The sequence below is a fragment of the Anolis carolinensis genome, chromosome 1, assembly GCF_035594765.1.
Source record: "Anolis carolinensis isolate JA03-04 chromosome 1, rAnoCar3.1.pri, whole genome shotgun sequence".
Taxonomy (NCBI): domain Eukaryota; kingdom Metazoa; phylum Chordata; class Lepidosauria; order Squamata; family Dactyloidae; genus Anolis; species Anolis carolinensis.
The window spans coordinates 56931224-56953563 of NC_085841.1; the positions used below are offsets into that span (position 1 = coordinate 56931224).

At 38.8% G+C, this 22340-nt stretch overlaps 1 protein-coding gene across 13 annotated transcripts in view; it reads left to right on the top strand.

Moving 5' to 3' along the window:
* Positions 1–1076: 1076 nt before the first annotated feature.
* cep170 (centrosomal protein 170) overlaps positions 1077–22340 on the top strand; it is a 143286-nt gene continuing 122022 nt past the window's right edge. For 7 of the 13 annotated variants that reach the window (XM_062974949.1, XM_062974955.1, XM_062974970.1 and 4 more), the window contains exon 1: positions 1077–1316. The gene's annotated coding sequence lies outside the window, so the exon portion shown is untranslated. The remainder of the gene's footprint in view (positions 1317–22340) is intronic. The other 6 variants (XM_062974959.1, XM_062974962.1, XM_008117428.3 and 3 more) reach the window with 2 other exon arrangements.

A 22340-nucleotide genomic window follows, 5' to 3' on the forward strand; every position in this document is an offset into this window, starting at 1 on the left:
CTTGGGGCAATGTAAAAGTCAGCAATTTTTATTTGGCGAACAATTTTTTGGACTGTACCAGACTTTCATCAGTTAGAGAGGCAGTTTGCACCAATCACTTTGACTGTATTTTGATTCCCCCCCCCCTTACAATTGTAACACAACAGGACTGATCAGAGGACTGATAATTTTTAACAAGACTGATCATTTTGAACAATCTCAGAAGAACAGATAACTACATTTTCAATTTCAGCTGCTCTTCAACTGGTGCACGAACTGTGTTGTCAAAGGCTTTCATGGCCAGTCACTGGGTTGCTGTGAGTTTTCTGGGCTGTATGGCCATGTTCCAGAAGCATTATCTCCTGATGTTTCGCCCATATATATGGCAGGCATCCTCAGCGGCTGTAAGATATGTTGGAAACAAGGCAAATGGGGTTTATATATCTGTGGAAAGTTCAGGATGGGAGAAAGAACTCTTGTCTGCCTGAGGCAAGTGTGAATATTGCAACTGACCGCTTGATTAGCACTGAATACACTGGTAGCTTCAAACCCCGGCTGTTTCCTGTCTAAGGGAATCCTTTGTTAACTGGCCCTGATTGTTTCTCGTTTTGTGTTGTTCTCTATTTACTGTCCTGATTTTAAATACTGGTAGCCAGATTTTGTTCATTTTCATAGTTTTCTCCTTTCTGTTGCAATTGTTCACATGCCTGTGGATTTCAATGGCTTCTCTGTGTGGTTGACAGAGTGGTCCAGCATTTCTGTGTTCTCAAATAATATGCCATGTCCAGGTTGGTTCGTCAAGTGGTCTGGAACATGGCCATACAGCCCGGAAAACTCACAGCAACCCGGTACGTGAACTATTTTATGGCCAAACGCAGGCTTTTAAAAAAAATTTAAATTCTTTTCTTTGCCTCTTTCTATTGTCTACTCTACAAAGAATTTGACGACAGCGTAGCTCAAGCCGCCTCGCGCCTGCGCACTGGTGTTCTTTCGGGGGCAAAGCAGATCCGTTCATTTTGTTTCCCCCCTCCTGCTTGTGGCTGTATGCGCGAGTGTGCTCGCCCGCGCGCTTGTGTGTCAGGAGACAGCGCCTGCGCAGTAGCCCCTCTCGCGCCGCGCCGTTAGCCGCGCAATACGCTGGGAATAACGTTAGAACGGTTTACTGAAGCGCGCGCGACGCAGAGAGAGAGAAAGAGAGAGAGAGAGCGCGTGGAGGGGAGGGTCCTCGCGCGCCCTTCCCTCCCTGCCCCTCCCCCTCCTTTCCCTCCTCTTTGCTGTGGAGAGAGAAGATGGTGGGCCTCTGAGTCGAGGGCGCTTCCTGGGGCTTCCCGAGCGGGGTGAGTGATGCTGAGCCGGGGCCGGAGTCCTTTTTGCCCGGGTGGGGTGTCCCCTTTGCCTCCCTCGGGGGGTAAAAGAGCCGCCAATACGGGCCTTCGTGCGCCCCCGCCCCTTTCCTTCCCCTTCCCTCGCCGCTGCCTTGTCTCCAGGCTTCTGTTATTGTGGCTGTGAAGGAGTGAGACCTGCCCTTCCCACCTCCCTTTTTGTTCTCTTCTGTGGTCACTGTTGCGTCTCCAATGACTTTTCCCTCTTGAGACTCGGGGAAGGCGGCAAGGGCTGCGGGGATACGAGGAGGGACGGCCCAAATTGGACACAGATGGAGGCTATTCTGTCCCACTCGCTTTCGAGATAGCAAGACTCCCACCCAGGCTGGATCTACGCTGTCATCTATTCCAGTGTATGAATGCTTTGACCTGCATTATATGAGTCTACACTGCATTCAGAAACTAGATTTTATATGGCAGTGTAGGTGGGACTCCAGAAAACACACCCAGGCCCCTTCTACTCTGCCATATAAAATCCAGATTATCTGCTTTGAACTGGATTATATGGCAATGTAGATGGGACCCCAGAAAATACACCAAGGCCTAGCCTCTCCAGGCTCTTCCATGCAGCCCTATATCCCAGAACATCAAGGCAGAAAATCCCACATTATCTGAGCATGGACTCAGATAACCCAGTTCAAAGCAGATATTGTGGGATTTTCTGCCTTGATATCCTGGGTTATATGGCTGTATGGAAGGGCTGTGGATTCTCCTTTGTCCACTTGTTTCGATGGCGCAGGCTTTTTGTGTATATGTCATTTTTAAAAACAATCCAGCCAATTGAAGGGTGTATGTGGTTTGTTAAAAATAATAATTTGAGACTTTTGTATCCCAATCTTTCTTAGAGCTTAAGTATAAGCACCCCAATTTAAGGTCATGATATATTTTTAGATTCCTGTAAAATGATTCTTTAAAAAAACAAAACAAAATAACAGATCCTCCCAGATAAAATAGGTATACATTTTTTTATTGTAGTCTTTGGTCAGAGAAATGGCTTCTCAGAAGTGACACATATCAGGCCGTGTGTGGAAAGCATCCTTCCAAATTGCTCATTTTGTGAATGTGGGAGGTGTCCTAGTCATAGCCGCTTTCTTGGAAGTGAAATGCATTGGTTGCAACGGCAATAAAAATATCTTTGAGTGGTTTTGAAATAATCCAGCATTTTATGAAAGAGGAAGCTGACTCGATGAAGGAAGCATATGACAGCTTTACAGATGAGCTGCCTTTTGTGATCTCATCCAGTCATTGCCTGGAACCGGATGCTGGGGATGGGGGAAGGGAAGAGGAGGGCTTCTGCCCAGAACTGTTTTCTGGTACAACGTGCATTTACAATTCAGTTAGCCTCTGGCATCAGGTAAGATATTGCTTTTGCATCTGAGCAGGAAATAATTACGGCAAAAATGGCCATGGTTGTTCAGAAGATGGTACACACATATAAGAGCTACATTTTGCTTAAGAGAACTATGGGTTTGAGTTGCTTATTATTTTTCAACTATTTTTAAATATCTGCTGACAACAAAATGGTGTCAGATAAAAGCTAGTGTGATTTTCTTTTCAGCAGTTATAAAAGAGCAAGTAAACAGGCAGTGTATGGTGAATACTTCAAAATATTTCCTCATGCAATAGGAGCAAAGCAGATTCTTTATGCATTATTTATTTGAAACAGTATACAGTACTCAGGTTTTTAATATGACAGTATTTGGTGCCATGCTTTTATACTATGCAACCAAAAGGGTTTTACCAGCACTGAATTGCATTCATGAGTGGAATGTTTTGAAAGGAGGAAGAGAACTTGATGTAACAAGGTTTTTAAAATGTAATGAGCACACAAGAAAATATGTAGCCCTACTAAAGAATGTATTAATCTTCAGTCTAGTAGTTACTGTGCATTAATTCCAAATGTATGTTTGTGATGAGTAATCAAATGTTTAGACACTTGCAGATATCTTGTACCCTGTTTCCCCTAAAATAAGACATCCCCAGAAAATAAGACCTAGTAGAGGTTTTGCTGAATTGCTAAATATAAGGCCTCCCCTGAAAATAAGACCTAGGAAAGTTTTTGTTTGGAAGCATGCCCGCCAAACAGAACACCAGAGCATGCAGGATCGGTAAATGTACGTACCATAAAGTGTTGCACATGGAAATATTGGTAGTAACAAGAAATTCTTGATAGGATTCACAGTTTGTCTGGTTATGCTGGTTTGTGATGACAACTACTGCACAGGATATAATAAATGTTCATTTTTTGTTCAACAATAAATGTGAATTCTTCTTCATGGAAAAATAAGACATCCCCTGAAAATAAGACCTAGCACATCTTTGGGAGCAAAAATTAATATAAGACACTGTCTTATTTTCGGGGAAACACGGTAGCTGACAAATATCAAGGGACTATGCCTCTTGAAAAGAATCCAAACTTTTGATTTTGAGAGCATTATACACTAAGGGATAGTGTGACGTTCATTATGGAGCCTGGCTTCCAATATAAGAAAGTGAATGATCATTGAGTGAACTGAGTGGTTCCTGAAGGAGTTGCAAACAGAACAATCTTGGTAATGGTCGACAGGGGAATTAGGAACACGAGAGGGCAGTGATCCAATAAGTAGAAGGGGATGAGAACTTAAAAGAGCCATCCAGAAGAACCATGGGGTTGGAAGATGTGCTGTTCAGTAATTTATCAGTCAGGTGGATTATTCTACAGTCAGATAAAATAATGAAGAAAAAGACTAATTACATTTACATTTTTCTTTTTTGAATGTGAAATAGTTACTGAGCAGGCATGCATAATACATTCTTCCTAAAAGGTACAGATTTTCTGCCAAATAGAGTCTATGTGCAAACTAGGATCATAAAAGGATAATCTTCAAGTGGGTGTAGCATACATTTATTTTGTATTGCAGACTTCTATCTACTTAAAACCTTGTTCTATTAATGCACACAAACAAGGATTCAAAGCAAGATATGTTATTATGAAGATGAAGGCTGTAGGGATTACTTGTTTATGTTGTCAGATAAAACTGTACTTGCTTTTGAATTAAATGTCTGGGATTTGGCTGTGCCAAGTGTTCAGAACTTTCCAGAAACAATGAGTCGTGATTTGATTTAATTTATTTAATAAAAAGAAATTATTTAACATTCCGAATTTTTAGAGCCACTAATGTTTAAAATTGAGAACGGAATCTTGCCAAACCCAAGATAGTTACAGGGTGTAAAGTTAGAATACAGGATAAATCATAGGCTCTCAGTGGACAATCATAGTAAGGATCTGAAGTAGGGGTCAAGAAAATGGAAACACCTTATAAAAGTACCAAATGTGCATTTTGTCTTACATATTGGGAACAGACCTGTAGCTATGGCTTTGCCTATTTGGGGACAAATAAGAGCACTTAATTTTTCTCCCCCCTCCCCAGATCATGGATTTTAGGTAATGGAGAGGAGTTCAGAGAAACTGCTATAATTTTACTTTTGGCAAGTTTTGAGACTTGCACTAAACTTCTGAATCGTGTCTATACACTTTAATGATAACACACAATTTGTCTAGCTAGGCAGTGGTTCTCAACCTGTGGGTCCTCGGGTGTTTTGGCCTACAATTCCCAGAAATCCCAGCCAGTTTACCAGCTGTTAGGATTTCTGGGAGTTGAAGGCCAAAACATCTGGGGACCAACTAAGCTAGAGAATCCAAAGGACTGGCAATTGTTACATCTTGTTTTAGGAAACTGCTGTATTATAATTTGTTGTGCTCATATGTTTGTAAAGAGTCTCATATGTTTGCAGGAGAGTCTCCTAGTATCTGTGTGGAAATGTTTTTTTTTAAATTGAAATTTCAAACATTACCAAGAAAATTATTATGATTATAACAAATATATTGGTTATACATATTGGATCCATGAGAATCTCTGGGGCATTCATAGTTTCTATCTTTTTAATGATATTGACTGCTGCTTTGGAAAATAAAGTATTTTTACATGGACTAGATTTGTTATTTTTTATGTCTTCAAGTCGTTTATAACTTATGGTGACCCTAAGATGAACCTATCATTTTCTTAGATTTATTCAGAGGGGATTTGCCATTCCCTTCATCTGAGACTGAGAGGGAGTGACTTACACAAAGTCACACTGCATTGCTGAGTTCTAGACTAACACTAGAGTTCTCGATTTACACTTGATACCAGAACATAAATATTGCTAATCTTTAGGTAAAGATTAGACCTGGTTATTTAAAGTATGGCAATAAATGAAAGATTAAAGAGACAACTAATAATGTGATTGAAATTATATATGGTGTTTCATATGACACATTTATCAAATAGCATACAATGATTTCATACACTGGCACTATTAATGTAAAGATGTACTGTATTTGATAAACCATATGAACCTACATGTAAATTAAAGTTAGTGTGAATAAAATGTTAATATTTTTTAAAGAAAATACAAAAATATAAAAAGGCTTCTTGCATGCAGTTACATCAGGTATCAGGATACAAACTCTATCAGACTGTGATCATTTTCCCATACTGAAGTTTCAAATCTCATTGTGTTAGAAAAGTTTCAACATATCATTTCTTAAAGAAAATATTTTCTTATGCATGTCAGCCTTCTTGAGGTTTTCAAAGTAGGACTTACTCTGTCTCCAGTTCTTGTGAGAACCATCTTTTTAATTTGTTTCTAGAATACCTATTCCTTTGGCTTTGAGTTTTGCATCACCCTTAATGTGGTGCAGACTGCTTTTAAATACATAAAAATGTTATAAATTGTGATTTATCAGAGATCCAGGATATTGAGGATGAACAGAACAATCTTGGTGTTGAGGCCTGGTCTGAGGAGCAGGAAGTGGACCCTTTGGTGAGGCCTTGTGCTCTCGAATTGGAGCCCACCACTTCGTTTGTGCCTCAGGGAGAAAGTAGTTGTTCCCTGGATGATGGGAATGGTTTTACAGACAGATCTGCTTTTAGTGAGGATATTTCACTTGAAACGCCAAAGACTCTGCTTCCAGAGGCACTCCCTAACCCTAGGAAAGATGTGAGGGAGGTGGAAGACGCAACTCAGTGTCTTCAGTTAGGGCGAGATAGTGCCAAGCAGAGGCGATTAATGGTTTCTCAGTGCTTGAAAGATAAACAGGGATTCCAGGTGTTAGTGTATCCATGGGAACCAATTCGGTTTCTTAATCTAAAATTGGTCTGTGTGAGAGCAACTTTGTATTTTCCAAAGAAAGTCATCTTTTCCTTGCGCTCTGTGATAGGAGATTCTGACCTTGTTTTCATATCATGTTTTCCTGTTTGAGATTGGGGAATCTCGTTGGATACAGTTCTTGGTCTAGGTTTTGTGGATTTTTTTTGTCAGTACGGGACTTTTCTTATTGTGACATCAAGAATACTCTGACTGTGACCTATATTTTGGAATGATTCTTGAAGCATGTACTTTGTATGTACTTTAATTTTTGCCCTTTATGATACCTTGGAAATACTTTTGTACTCTTTACCTTGGAATGTATTTTTGAACTAGTTTTTTCTATAAAGGTAAAGGTAAAGGTTTTCCCCTGTCATTAAGTCTAGTTGTGTCTGACTCTGGGGGTTGGTGCTCATCTCCATTTCTTAGCTGAAGAGCCGGCATTGTCCGTAGACACCTCCAAGGTCATGTGGCCGGCATGACTGCATGGAGCACTGTTACCTTCCTGCCGGAGCAGTACCTATTGATCTACTCACATTTGCATGTTTTTGAACTGCTAGGTTGGCAGAAGCTGGGGCTAACAGCGGGAGTGCACCCCGCTCCCCAGATTCGAGCTGCCAACCTTTTGGTCAACAAGTTCAGCTGCTCAGTTTAATCCGCTGCGCCACCAGGGGCTCCATTTTTTTTTATAAAACAGAATTTTCTTTAATAAATTTTAATTAGTTGATTGATTCCTGTTGGCTTAGTTATATTTTGAGTTAACTAGCTCTTCACCTTGGGTGAAAAGAAGTCACAAAGATTGCTGGGCTGCAACACTTGGGTTTATAAGAAAACAAGAGGTATCATCATAAGAGACATTTCATTTTTTATTCTGTGTGTCAGTAATCTGTACTTCCATTCTTATGTTTTAATCTAAGAGAAAAAAAAGGAAGGATGGTTCAGGCAAGCCTTGACTGCCTTCTTAAGTATGTTTTTAATAAGCATTGTCTAGGTGGGCCCTTACAACTGTTAGACTTTCTCGGCCTGGAAGATTTTCTATAGACCTTTATGCAGGTCACATATAGTGATGCAGATTTGGAGAGGCGTACTTTGGACCAGCAACACTGGAGTCTGCACTGCCAACCACCAACCAAACTCGGCAGATGGCAGGTGTATGAACTGCCTGGCACAAAGCTGACACAGTGGCTAGATGGAGTTTACATGGCCTAGCAGTGCCAAACTTGGTGCAGGGCTGCTGGACCATCACCCTTCCCTTATCCTTGTCTTCTTCAGATTAGCACCAACTACTAAGCACTAAACTGGCAGTGGCTGTCAGGAGTAGGGAAAGGAGTGTGCAATTCCCCCCTCCCCCTGTGTTGCTCTCGCTAGCATCACAGGTGTCATGAGCAACAGTCAGTGCCAGATTTGCATGTGCTGGTTGCTGCTAAGCCAAAGATAACAGGGGAAAGGTAAGTGCCATCACTTGTCCCTGGGCTCAGACAGCCTAGGAAACGTAGGGTGGCAATATGAACAGGTACATCTACAAGGAAAGCAGCCCAAGTGATCACACCTAACCATATTTTACTCCTTTAGCCAGATGATATACTTGTATTTTATAACTTAGATAGCAGATATAATTGTATTATCTAGCACTTAAAAAAAAATAGAAGCCACAACTTTGTACATGCAAAAGTTTGAATATACCATAACTATAGGTATATAACTACAGAATACATTTTTAATAATAATAATAATCATCATCATTATCATCATCCTTTATTTGCACCCTGCTCTATCTCTCTGAGGGGACTCAGGGCTGTTTCTAACAAAAGTAACAAAATGGCAAATACTCAATGCCGAAAGCAGACAACGATAAATTAAATCAAAACAGTGGATAAAACAATCTCAAAATAAACTTATAAAACTAAATAAAAATAATACATAATTGAACTTAAGTAAACATAATATAACCCTTCACACACAATTTCCACAGGTTGAAGTAGGTGTCCAATATCTAGGCGAGGATATATATAACGGTGTACTAGTCTTCCTCCTCTCCATATGCTAAGGTGCATAAACAAGTTTTTAAAAGCGTTTTATTTCATCTCAATGCCATTATTATAAGAAAAATAAAATTTCCAGTGCTATCTCTCATCGGATTTTTTTATTAAAAATACTACTGTCTTGAAATAAACCTTTTTAAATTACTCTTGCATACTACTGAATATCTATAATAATGATATTCAAATGTTGCTATATGAAGTGTCCATGTATCCTTAATGCACGATCAGCATGTCCTTGTTTGGAAAAAAAATATGAGTTATGGAATTTAATTAAATAAGCAGGTTCCTGCAGTTTGAAAATTCTAGTGTTAAATACCCCCTGCCTCTAGAGCAATCTTATACTTGGCTAAATTTGGTGGGAAAATGAGAGACATGACAAAATAATGTGGTTATAGATAAAATGTATTAAATCAAGTGACAGAGTAAGGGTAGCAAATTTTCTGTAAATAATGATTTAAAATAGATAATTAAATCTTACTTCCCCTTGTTATATCACACAAGATTATTTAATTGAAAATTTAGCTATCTTGCAAGAATTTAGGGTAGTGTAGAAGTAAAATAATTTAAAGACACTTTAAAACAAAATAAAATATAAAACAATTAAAAATAATTCAGTCAGATTAGAAGCATATTACCTAACAAAAAATAAAAAATAATAAAAAATAAAAATCAGCATTTAAATTTAGTGCTAGAATAAAACCACTGTCAGTGCCAATTAATCCTTTATTTAAACATTTTTTTCACTAATATCTGAATGATTTAAGGCGAAGGGATATTCAGGGTACAAGCCTCTCCATTTCATGCTCCCATTTCTATTTTCCTCTTTTTTTCTTCTATTTTCAATTATCCATCTATGCTTGAGATATGCTCATTTTTTTGTTTGGGGTAGAGGAGAGATTGGGATTCTATTAATATTAAAATACTGATTTTTCTCCCTAGATAATCTCTGGAAAATTTAAACATAGCTTCTCAGTGTGAAGATATTATTTCAGCACAAAGTGGTATTTCTAATGAAGACTATATAAAGATTTTTTGGGCAGATAGTTACTGCAGCTACTTGGGTTGCACACTTGCAACTAGTCTTGTGCTTTTGTATAGAATCACTATCAGTTTCGATTTGTTTATTCATATGGCTCCATTTTTGTTTTTGAGCACTGCTTCTGGAAATGGGGTCTTTTCGAATGAGCTGTTCCCATTAGCCAACATGGGAGGGCTTCCCATGCTTCCCTTCCCCTTAATTTTAGGGCTAGAGAGTCCCACCCTTTCACTGATCCTCAGGCTCTCTCCAGCATTCATTTGAGTTGTTAGGGTTGGTGGGGTAAACCTCTGTCTCTGATTCCTGATAGGCAAAATACAATCTGTGTCTCATTGATGCTGTTTTTGCAGCCCTTGGCTGTTTTTATGCTCCATTATCTTTTTAAAAAGGTAGCAAGGCCCCCTGTACTTTTCAACACGCAATAACTTGGAAAGAGACTCTTTTTAAGAGCATGTGTGTGTGGCCTGCAGTTCCAAAGCCTCTGTAACTGCCAGAGCTTGCAGCTGAGTCCTGAGTGCTGAGCGGAGTGCAGACACCTCTTACTAGGCACTTGGCACTCAGCGCCATCAGGCCCATGTCTAATTGCAACTAATTGGATTAATGCAAATATAGTTACATAGATTTGTTATATTACCTTTGACTCATTTTGTAAGTGGCATGATGATTTTTCTAGTTAATTTTCTTCTTTCTGAAATCGCCTTTTCTTCTTATGATGCTGAAACTGACAGACTCCTCACATTTAGACAACCAACCGGGGCATCAGGATTAATCAAGGACTTGATCCTGTGTATTGTGATACTACAGCTTGAAAAGTTATTTTTGAGAAGAAAAATATAATGACATGCTGAAGCCATACATAAGCAGCACTACAAATCAAATAGATCTTACAGGCGTGGTTCTCTTATGTTCTGTGATGAGCATAATTTGTTTTGCAAGATCTCTGCCAGTGATGGCTAACATGAAGCTATCCCTCATCTGTTTAACCAAAACATCAGTTGTTCATGCTAAAAGCTATATCCAAATACTGTGGTATTTCATGTCACAAAATTAAAACAAAAAATTAAACAATAAAAATTGTTAATATGCATAAAGCATCAAAAGAATCTAGCGTTTGCACAATTAATATTTACAACGAAGTATGTAACAACCTAATGTGGTAGATAACTCAATTAAAAATATTGAGGTTCAGTTCACATTGAATTAATAGACATCAGTTAATAGGCATTAATATGTTTCATACAGTACCTCTCTTGCTTAATTTCAGAAAACTGTTACGATACTAGAATATATCTGTACATTATCGTGCTTTAAACTATTACTTATTTACTTTATATCATTTTTCCCAATAGATAATTGGCTTTGTCGAATGTATCAATATGTATAACATTAGTAATTTCATTTTACAGAATCCAGTATTTTTCTAAATCTAAGTACATACAAGTATAATGAACCTGAAGCTTGTCCGTTCTCAATAAAAGAGAGCATAGGGATAAATGTCTGTCACACCATATGGGTTACTTCCTGAATTCCAAATCTATCTCATTAAATAAATAAGCCCAGTGCAAAGAAAATGTGAAATATAAGTTTCCTATTACTGTTTTTAAATCCAAAAACCTACAATGGTTGGTATGTGTGTTTGTTGCAAAAGAAACAAATATATGAAAATGTTTGCATTAGATGCATTTATAAAAATAAATTGAATATATTTATTCTACTCAAATGTTGGCTAAGTGAAAATGTTGTTTAGACCATTGAAGAAAGCTTACTGTGTCATTCAGTGGCACAACCTGTACTAAATAATCTGATTATGTTTAGAAGCAGTAGTAAATAAGTGGATGAAGAGAATTAAGAATGGAATCTTAACCTTATTGACTTTAGCGTTAGAAGGGGAGAACGTTAATGCATTTCTAATTAAAGAAGTGTTCATTACATTCTTAGACATTTTTCAGATTGTTGAAATGCATTATACTAATTTCTAATAAGGTAAAGTAGAGTGACGTGGAAATATTGAGTGCTCAAAGTTTTTGTAATTTTAAGAATACTTGAAATTGCATCATTAATTATGTACAGTTTTCCTGATAAAAGGACTTAATAAACCTAACCAAGTACTGTACACTTATTATTGGACATAGTAGTAATAAATCTCCCACCATGACACTACCTTTTCATAGTGGTAGGATTCTATTTTCCTATGAGAAAAGAGCCTGTTCTGATGATAGCAATGTTGCTGGTGGAATGCCTCATGCCAGAAGGGCTTTTCCTGAAGAACCAGTATAAATGTTCTAAGCAGTATAAATGTTCTAAGGATCTCTCAAATTTTGAATCAGATACTTACACAATGTTTTATTCAGCAAATTAAAATTAATTTTCATTAATATTGAGGAGACATGTAGCCAAACAATAAAAGGATATAATGTAAATTCTGGCCAAATAATATCAATAAGACTTCAGGGAAAACCTATCAATATAATCATAATCAAAGTCTATCCTTTAGCTGCAGAGGAAGAATAAAACATTGAAAGATTCTGTGTTAGAATTCAGGAGCAAATTAACACCAAAATAGAACTTCTTGTTAATCATAGATGATTGGAATGAAAAACAAGAAATTGAGTAGAATCAAAGATTATATGAAAATTTGTCCCGGGATCAAGAAGACAAAGCAGGAGACTGAATAAATTGAATTTTGCCAAACAAACAGTTTCAAACAACTGAAAAGGTGACTGTGCATTGATATCACCTGATGATCCATATAGAAATCAGAAATAGATGATGGAGAAGCTCCATTCTCTCTGCAAAAACAAGAGTAGGAGCAGGTTGCAATACAAACCATGAACTGCTGAAACCCCAATATATATTAAAACTGAAGAACACTAAAGCACCCATCATGCCCAATAGCCCCAGAACCTCCCTGTAGAAAGATAACATTTTTAAATGTTTGTAATGTTAAATCTCATTGACCAAAGGCCAAAAGAACTCTAGATTGGAGCTAGGGACATCATCAAGGAGAAATTCTAAAAGCAGTCAAAAAGAGAACTTTAAATTCCTCAAGCCATTATGGACACATGAGAAGCAAATGAAACAAGGACAGACAAGCTCAAAACCCCAAAAGCAATTCTTCAGACACTTGTGCACAGGGACAAAGGCAACCATTATGATAATCAACTCAGAGAAATAGAAGACATCAAAAAAGGAAGAACAAGAGATCTTTTCCACTAAATGTGAGAAATCAGAGTGATATTTAAACAACAAATGGGGGTGTTCTGCGACCAAAGGGAGAATATATTACATAGCTGAGTAGAAATAAAAGGCCACTACACTGAAGAACTATATAAAAGACATAAAAGGATGATAGATTTATTCAGAGAAGTACTATTTGAAAATAAAGCTACAATTTTAGAAAGTGTAGTGGAGTTGCACTCGGTGTAACCGAGCCCATAGCTATAGTAGTTGCACAGGCCATCTCTTTGACTTGAAACACTGCACTTTATCCCTCTGCCCCAAAGCATTTTAGAATATAACCTTGTATTTTAGTTCTAGTGGTCCCTCCAGGCCATCCTCTCCTACATCCCAGTGGTCTTTTTTCTTTTCAGATTCATATGTTATTTGAGTGATTATATTCCCTCTGTTTATGTGATTGTTTTCGTCAATTGTTATGTTTGGTTTTTGTTTTTAATTCTTACAGCGTTTTATAGTGTTTTCAGTGTACAATGTTTTATGCTGATTTTATATTGGAAACCGCCCTGAGTCCCTTTCGGGAGAGAGGGTGGTATACAAATAAACTTTTACTTACTTACTACTTACTTAGGAGAAATATATCACTAGGAATAGATGGCATACCCGTAGTTTCAGATATCAGAGATGGAGTCTACACTGGTCTGACTAAAATCTGTCAACAAATATTAGAAACAAAAGAATGGAATACATATTGGAAACGTATTACAATCCTCAACATAAGAGACAGCTGTGATTGCAGGAACCAAAGAACTTTATATAAAGGAAGAGAATGTGGAGAGGATCTACGGGTTTTAGTAGACTGCAAGTTGAACATGAGTCAATAATTTAATCTGGCAGCCAAATAATTAATCTGGATTAGAGTGTCAAGATTGAAGAAGTAAATAATTTATAGAATTATAGTCCATAAAATAAAAGTAAAATTAGACTGTATACATGTGCAGTTCCATTTATTATAGTCAGTTTCAAAAGTAGGGTGTAATGTCTTGAGAATTAAGACCAAATATGATAAAATGTACAATAATTAATTCCCCTGTGACTAGATCCCTTCTATAAAGTTTATTGAGAAATAAAGTCTGTAAAAGGTTCATCTCATTGTTAATCAAAAACTTCCTACCCAAATGTTAGACATAGCAGGGGAATTAGTACAATAACAGTTTGTTAATTATACTCTGATCATTCATCTCTGTTCCCCCATGGGATGAGAAATAATAATGGACTTTGTCTCATTTTTCTTCTCATTTTTATATCTATATATGTGCGTAATTCCCATGGAGTAAACAACAAAACCACTGGACCAAATCACGCCAAATTTGGCCACAAAAGACATAGTCATCCAATCTATGTCTTTCAATCAAAAAACCCTATCACATTAGGTCCAAATTATAGAAACCCCCCAAAACCAAAAAATTATTAACCATTCATTCGCAGAGGCCCCTGGGAAACTTGGTTAGCTAGGTGGGCGGGGCTTCAACGGCGACCGCACGCCAATGGCGAGGCTTCCTTCCCTTTCCCTGCCCACTTTCCCCCTAGGAGAGAGCGCCTGTGGCAAGAGGGAGAAAGCCAGAGGCCTCGGAAGGCCTCCTCTGCACGAGAAGGCGGTGGATGGCCGGTGAAAGAGGAGAATGGAGCCCCAAATGGCTCTGAGAAGCACCACACACAACTTGATGCCTCTCCCCCCCCCTCCCCGGGAGGCAGCGGATGGGAGGCAGAGGGGAAAATGGAACCCAACCGGCTTCCCCCCAAACTTGAGAAGGGAGTGGGCGGGTGGGGGGGGGGGGAATTGAGCCAAATGGCTCTGTAAACAACCCATACCCAACCCGGAGCCATGCAGGCTCAAAAACCTCCCCTCACCCTGAAGAGCAGCGGATGGTATTTATATATGGCTCTCATGTCTCCTTTCAGCCTTCTATTTGGCAGGTAAACAGACCCAACACTTTAAGATGCTCCTCAGAGGGATTATTCATCCTTTTAGTTGCCCTCTTTCTCTGGACACCACCCATCTCAAAGTTATTATTATCATTATTAGGTTCCCGTGAACCATGAAAATGAACAAAACTTGGCTCCCAGCATTACAAAACTTTACAAGCAGGACAGTAAATCAAGAACAATGCTCTGAAAACAGCGGAATACCAGAGCCAGCTAACACCACCCAACAAAGGATACCCCCAAGGAGGAAACAGCAAGGCTTTGAAACTACAAGGCTATTACATGCTAATCAAGCTGGCCAATTGCAACATTCACACTTCCCTCAGGCAGATAAGAGTTCTTTTTCCCACCCTGGGCATTATTCCAATGATACATAAACCGCACTTGCATGGCTGCTTCCTACCTATGGGGATCCTCCATTGCCCACCTTAAATAGCACTGAACAGCCTTGCAACTTCAAACACAGGCTGCTTCCCATTACATTATTTTCAATAACAACAAACTACGTCACATCAATGTGTGGCTGAACACAGACATATTCCAGACAGGAAACAACTAGAGCCAGCTAACACCTCCCAACAAAGGATTCCCCCATGGAGGAAACAACCACGCTTTGAAGCTGCAAGCCCATTCAGTGTTAATCAAGGTGACTAATTACAATATTCATACTTGCCTCCACAAACAAAACCCACTTAGGATGATGCCACAGCAATGTTTGGCTGGGCACAGCTAGCAGTAATATACAGTTCAATCAGATTTCTAAAACTCAGAACAATTGTGGCTATATCCACATTTGATTTTAATCAGTATGGGTTAAAACTAAAGGGCAAAAACAATCTCTGGAGAAAACAATTGACATACATTTTTATGAAACTCACAATAAGCTTATAAACAATGGATATGGGAGGGTTCTGACAATCCTGTATTTTGTGTCATATAACAAACAAACTTGAATTTCAAACTTGATTTAGAAGTGAAGCTTCTGAGAATAAAGCACATTTCCTTCTTTCTCATTGGTGGAGAGGACCCTTGACTGTGGAACAAGCCCAGCCCACAAATGGTCAGATTCTGTTAGATGTTCTTCACCAAGCCAATCCATTCCAGAAACTCTTTCCTCTTCTTAATGCCCTGTCACATTGTAGTTGTCTTTGCAATCTCCAACTAGAGATAATAAAAATAGTAATAATAATAAGACTACGAACAGACAGACTACAAACAGAGGCACAACTATGGCCCAAATGATTCATTAGAATTTATGCCACAAGTACCATCTTCCAGCGTAGAGAACTGGTGGGATCTCAAACCTGCAAAGGTAGTGGAAAATGAACATGCAAAAATACTGTGGGACTTTTGAATCGAGACTGACAAAATTCTGAAACACAACACACCAGACCTCACAATTATGGAAAAGAAAAAGGTTTGGATTATTGATGTCGCCATACCAGGTGACAGTTGAATTGACGAAAAACAAGAAAAAATCAACCGTTATCAGGACCTCAAGATCGAACTGCAAAGGCTCTGGCATAAACCAGTACAGGTGGTCCCTGTGATAATCGGCACACTAGGTGCCATGTGAAAAGATCTCAGCCGGCATTTGGAAACAATAAACATTGACAAAATTATGATCTGTCAACTGCAAAAGGCCACCTTACTGCGATCTGCGCGCATCATCTGAAAATACATTACATAGTCCTAAACCCTTGGGAAGTGTTCGACTTGTGATTTTGTGATACGAAATCCAGCATATAGATCTTGTTTGCTGTCATACTATGTCTTTGTGTCAATAATAATAATAATAATAACAACAACTTTATTTTTGTACCCTGTCTCCATCTCCCCAAAGGGACTCGGGCAGCTTACATGGGGCCAAGTCCGGATAATTACAATACACAAAATACAGTATAACAAAATATAGATGCAAATATAAAATCAACACATTGTCACAATAAAATTTTAAAAGGTAATCGTAATAAAAACATGATTTAGGCACCAAGATAAAAGTCATAAAAACAACTGGGCGAAGTGCACAAAGTGAGTTTTGTAAACACAAGGGGTAGGTAATTGGCTAAAGTGCTACAATCAATGAGAGAGCAACTTGGGACGGGGTGAGCCCTGTGGTTTTATCGAACTGATAGTCCGGTAAATTCCAACAAGTAAGAAAATGGACACGGGGACGGGGTCTATCATAGGGGTGAGAAATTCATTCTCCAAAAGCCTGTTGGAAGAACCAAGTTTTTAAGCTCTTCCTAAATGCTACAAGGATAGGGGTTTGCCTAATCTAAAAAAGCAAGGATTCCTTTTCTCAGCCATAATGGTACAGTAGACCATCCTAGAGGGAGTAAGATGGTTCCTGGTCCCTTGAATGTATTTTCGCAAATGCATCCTAGCCTTGCTACTTGCAGATCTATTTCTAAAGTGTTGGATTTGTGTCAGCACACCCCATCTCCTTGGACTTGGGGAGGCCATAAATTAGGAGTTGTTGTCTCCTGGTCTTTGAATCATCCAGCTCTATGACATAATCTCAATATGCATCCCCAAGCTTGGGTCTCCATGGGTGATATCATCTGGGCCACTACACAGAGTTTAAGATTGTGCAGTCTAACTTTTCCCTTCAAATAATGCAATTTCACTGTCCCTACTAGGGAAGGATTTTGAGGGGAGGCATGTTGTAGTTTATTTGAAATGAAGAGACAGCCCTTAACCCTTTCTGTATGCCAGGTGACATAAGTGGTGGAACTAGCCCCACCACATTCCTATCTAGAGAGTTTTAATTTTTGTACATGTCCTTGCTAGGCACCAAGTAAAGCCCTGTCTACACTGCCAGATAAAATCCGGATTATCTGCTTAGAACTGGATTATATGGCAGTGTAGACACATATAATCCAGTTCAAAGCAGATAATCTGGATTATATGGCAGTGTAGAAGGGGCCTTAGAGAACATTGCTTCTCCATGTTATTTGTGTATATCCAAAATTTCAAGAATGTGGTGAATAAAGTCAATCACAAGTGATCACTGCTAAAAACAGATGAAGTTCTGGACCTCTATGTAGATCCTAAAGCTCAAAGTCCAATTTCACCTTATGTCTGGAGGCTCTGTCGAACTGGCTATGTGCTAGTAGACTGAAGGTGAACCTGGCGAAGACTGAGATTCTTTGGCATAGCCGCTCGATTGGTCTGACCCATTTGCTACCCACCTTCGATGGTGCTGCCCTATCTCCTTCGCCTACCGTTAAGAGCTTGGGTGTCGTTTTGGATTCGCAGCTGACAATGGAAGCTCAGGTCGCTGCTGCCAGCAAACAGGCCTTTTTCCATCTACGACAAGCGAGGCAACTGGCACCCTATCTATCTGATGAGGCTCTGGCAACGGTCATCCATGCCACGGTCACGTCTAGGCTGGACTATTGTAACACCCTGTATGTTGGCCTTCCGATGTCCACGACCTGAAAGTTCTGTATTGTTCAGAATGCGGCAGCCAGGCTACTCACAAGAACACCCATGAAATGCCATATAACACCAGTGCTGCAGCATTTGCATTGGCTTCCAACTGATTACCGTGGTCTATATAAGTTGCTAGTTTTGACCTTTAAAATTCTTTACGGCCAGGGCCCATCGTACCTTAGGGATCGTCTCTCCTTCTCCCATCATCAGAGGTCACAACGACCATCCCAACGCGACTTACTTTATATACCGGGTCCTAGAGAAGTGCACTTGGAAAGGACCAGACACAGAGCTTTTTCTATTTCTGCCCCTGCCTTATGGAATGCCTTGCCGCCCTATATGAGAGCCATGCGTGAGTTAGGGCCTTTTACCCTAGCACTTAAGACCTGGCTTTTTACTAGAGCTTTGATCTATGTTAATTTTATCAATATTTGTTTGTATGTATTTTTATCCTTTACAATTGTATCTTGTAAATCACCTAGAGCATCTTGGATGGAGGGCAATTAATAAGTAATTAAATGATGATGATGATGATGATGATGATGATGATGATGAGAGTAGCAAAATGCATATTATGGGGTTTTTTGTTTTGTAGTTCGAATTGAATTCATAAGTACTTTTTTCCATCAATATTTTATCTTAGATACTGTCAACAGCAATATCTGTTGATCTTGCTGAACCAGGTTACACCCATTTCTTTGGCTCTAGAATGCAGTTTCAGTCCTAAGTTATGCAGGCTGTATTGATATTTTGCAGCAGTTGCATCATCTGTGAGAGTACAAATACTTTTTCAGAAAGCAGTATTTAAATATAATATAATTCCAATAACCAACAGTGTCCTTGTCAAAAGAAAACATCAAATTCTAATGGAATTAATGATAAAATATTTTTATAATGTGTGACAAAATATGTTTTTCAGAGCTATTGATCTGGAAGATGAAAGGCATTATTCACTAGTGATCCTTTCTTAAAGAGAGTCGTAAGACCGCTTTCCTCAAATTGGTGCTTTTCAGATATGTCTTCCAAGGCAACTCCATAGAGCCATGCTGGAGGACTTGATTCTTGGATTGGTCTTCACTCAGATTAAAAATAGTATTCTTTTAATGTGCAGTTTTTCTACTTTGAAAGGGGTTGTGTACTGACACATGAAAGTGGACAGCTAGTATCAGGGGCCATCACATTTAGCATATTTCATTGCATAATACTCACATATTTTATCCCTCTTTTGGGGTGCTGAAAAAGTGTGGGGTGTGGGGGTGTGACTATTATGTGTTGAAAGCAGTTCTAGCTATGGGGCTTCACTCAGCTAGTGCTTTGCATAGCTGAATGAAGCTGAGCAATATGCTGACTGAGTGAAGTCCCATAGCTGAAAGGAGGCTAGCGTACGGGCAAGCAAATGAAGTAGACACTTTGGGGCGATAAATCAAGGGTGTGGCTATTCCTTGAAGAAAAAAATACCATTGGGGTGCAATTATTATGCAGTGGTGACTTTTATGCGATTAAATACAGTCGATTATTGTAATCTTTTACATGGATAGTGTGTGGATTTTAAATGATAATGTTTAAACGGGAATAGAATAGAATCTGAATTTTGTTCAATATATTTTATGTTAATAAAAGGCGGTTTGGTATTTCTGTTTTCTCTAGTATGAATTTCAGAATATATAACAATTTTTTTTCATTCCAGTAAATAACTCAATATGAACTTAGCCTTTACTGTTAAAATCCAAGTATGTAGTCCTCAGTGATAGAGGATTGGACTGGACCCAAAATACAACTGAATTCAAAAATAATCACTGAGAAGCTAAGCATTGAGTTGTACTCCATATATATGTCTCTGGTTCAAATAGCAAGTGTATCATGTTCCAAAATAGACTTAAAATATGTATCTGGGTTGCAAATCTGTCACAGTTCTGCCAGTTTACTTTTTGCTAACTGTAGCAGTAAAGTTTGTGTTTTCTGTCAGCCTTTTATCTCTGCAAGTGGGACCTAAAGCTATAATGATTGCCAGGGCAATAAATATTTAATCCCCTTTCAGGTATTTTAATTTAGTCCCCCTCCCCATCAGTTGTTACTGAATGAAGACTATTGTGAATAATCAACTCTGACCCAGTTATTCAGGATTATTTTTTAAAATTAAACTAATTTCTTTAGTCTCAGGGTACAACATATTTTTGAGTCTACATATTAAAGGGTACACATGTTTCTTTAAGAAATAGCATATATAGATTGAGATAGGTTCTGTAAGTTTGTTCTTGAATTTGTTTGTAAGTCGGAAGAAGTACATTTTTAAAGTATAACTCCAGCCATATATATATAAATATAGCTTTGGATAGCATAGGGAAGGGTTAACAGCCCTGTGGTATTTGTTTTGCTGTCTGTTCCCCTGTTCAGAAGATGTCACCTCACTTTCTGTCCCTGTGATAATTGGATTTTGAAAAATGTGGCTTGTGTGGAAACAAGAATTGGTGAGAAAGCTTTAGTGGGGACACCATTTCCCCATGATAACTCTTTCAGTAGTGGATTTCCCTTCATAGAGATAGATTTCTTTCACTTGCTGTTGTCTCACCCCCGTTCATAACTATTTATTTATTTATTTATTTTTCAAACTTATATGCCGCCACTCCCCTAGGGCTCGGAGCGGCTAACTATGAATGGTTTGTAAGTTTGTAATAACTATGAATGGTTTGTAAGTTGGATGTTTGTAACTCGGGGGCTGCCTGTATACTGTAGTAATTTTTAGGACTTTAACCTTGGTAACTGCTACAGGCATGTCTAATTTTAAACAGCTGTTATTCTGGTAGTAAGTATCCACAACTTGCATCAAGTTACCAAATTGAATTTTCCTTGCAATTAATCTTCAGACTTATCGTTTGTAACACTTAATTTTGGTAAAGCTCAAATAAGTTTTCAAGCAAATACGTAGGTCAAAAAGAAGAAACAGTTGAACATCATTAATGTATTTACCTCAACTTTAATAGGTTGTTTATTGTTGTTTATTCATTCAGTTAATTCCGACTCTTAGTGACCTCATGGACCAGCCCACGCCAAAGCTTCCTGTCGGTTGTCACTGTCCACAGTTCCTTCAAGGTCAAGCCACTCACTTCAAGTCACTTCATTACCATCCATCCATCTTGCCCTTTGCCAGCCTCTCTTCCTTTTTCCTTCCATTTCCCCCAGCATCATGATCTTTTCCAAGCTTTCCTGTCTTCTCATGATGTGGCCAAAGTACTTCATCTTTGTCTCTAATATCCTTTTCTCCAGTGAGCAGCCAGGCATTATTTCCTGGAGTATGGACTGGTTGGATCTTCTTGCGGTCCAAGGCACTCTCGGGACTTTCTTCCAACACTAGAGTTCAAAAGAATCTATCTTCCTTCGCTCAGCCTTCCTTATGGTCGAGCTCTCGCATCCATAGGTTACTATGGGGTATACCATTGCTTTAACTATGCGGACCTTTGTTGCCAGTGTGATTTTTCTGCTTTTTACTATTTTTTCAAGTTTGGCCATTGCTCTCCTCCCAAGAAGTAAACGTCTTCTGATTTCCTGGCTGCAGTCTGCATCTGCAGTGATCTTCGCTCCTAGAAATATGAAGTCTGTCACTGCCTCCACGTTTTCTCCCTCTATTTGCCAGTTGTCAATCAGTCTGGTTGCCATAATCTTGGTTTTCTTGATGTTTAACTACAACCCAGCTTTTTCACTTTCTTCTTTCACCTTGGTGATAAGGCTCCTCAGCTCCTCCTCACTTTCAGCTATCAGAGTGGTATCATCTGCATATCTGAGTTGTTAATGTTTCTTCCAGCAATTTTAACTCCAGCCTTGGATTTGTCAAGCCCTGCATGTCGCATGATGTTTTCTGCATACAAGTTGGATAGTTAGGGTGAAAGCCCTGTTGTACTTCTTTCCCAATCTTGAACCAGTCTGTTGTTCCGTGGTCTGTTCTTACTGTTGCAACTTGCTCATTATACAGATTTCTCAGGAGACAGACAAGGTGACTTTGTATCCCCATACCACCAAGAACTTGCCATAATTTATTATGATCCACATAGTCGAAGCTTTAGAATAGTCAATAAAACAGAAATAGATGTTTTTCTGAAACTCCCTAGCTTCCTCCATTATCCAGCGATATTGGCAATT